Consider the following 1,006-nt stretch of genomic DNA (forward strand, 5'->3'; position numbering starts at 1 on the left):
CAAGGATTGGAATGAACTACCATCAAGGCTACTAGAAATGGGAGACTACGAACTCTTCAAAAATAACTTGGTCTCTTTCTTCTCACTACCATAATCCAACAGCACATTTACATGACGTCTCCACTGACGACTTGAGTGATATTACTATTATGAGTCTAGCTACGACCCTTTTTAAGATAACTTGTAGATGTAGATGTAAATACCTTATAGGACCTCCCACCCACCTTACACTAAAATGTGAATAATTGGTGGGATAAAATTACGTGAACTAACATTTTATTATATGTTGAAAATAAGCGATATAGCGAAAATGACGTACTTTTGCTAAAATAATAACGTAGCTCACATCAGAAAAAAACATGTTTTATTAAATTGCCAAAAGGTGGCGCTGATGTTGGTAAATAAAGCGAAGGTAATTTTTCGCTGGTGTGGTCGATTTCCCGTATAAATGTTATCACAAGCTGCTATTAGGATAGCTATCAGTATTATGTACTAGTTAATGCAACAAATTAGCGGTTCGCGTGTTATTCTGGCAACACGAAACTGAAAATGTACCTTGGCAAGTCTAACGAAAACCTGAAAATAGCTTTGACATGTCATTGTCAATGCTAAGTAATCGCCAAAAAAATCGGTAATTCAGGAAATTAACCGCACCGGCACCGCACCTACCGATGTCAGGGCTTGAAACTAACCTAAAATGTTCACTAGCCAGCAGGGCTAGTGACCTGTAAAATCTACTAGCCCTTGGGCTGGGAGATATTTTTCAAATGGCAAAATTTTACTCACTGCGTAGCCTCAGCGCGGCACTTCAGAAAAGTAACGGGGAGGTGGGGGGGGTATATATATATTATGTATATTTATATATATATATATATATATATATATATATATACTGAATATATGCTGAATCTAAATTTTCACAGTCAAGGAATTTTGCAGAATGCATCTCGGAGCGTCTAAAATCAAAACCCAGATCCACCCACCTCACCCTTCCTTGACTGTGAAA

The 1,006-nt window shown here is 37.6% G+C and overlaps 1 protein-coding gene across 1 annotated transcript in view; it reads left to right on the plus strand.

Moving 5' to 3' along the window:
* Positions 1-424: 424 nt before the first annotated feature.
* The window catches only part of LOC106813482, a 6,960-nt gene continuing 6,378 nt past the window's right edge, over positions 425-1,006 (plus strand). The window contains exon 1 of the mRNA XM_014817622.1: positions 425-631. The gene's annotated coding sequence lies outside the window, so the exon portion shown is untranslated. The remainder of the gene's footprint in view (positions 632-1,006) is intronic.

Source organism: Priapulus caudatus, unplaced genomic scaffold, assembly GCF_000485595.1.
Source record: "Priapulus caudatus unplaced genomic scaffold, Priapulus_caudatus-5.0.1 Scaffold780, whole genome shotgun sequence".
NCBI classification, from domain to species: domain Eukaryota; kingdom Metazoa; phylum Priapulida; class Priapulimorpha; order Priapulimorphida; family Priapulidae; genus Priapulus; species Priapulus caudatus.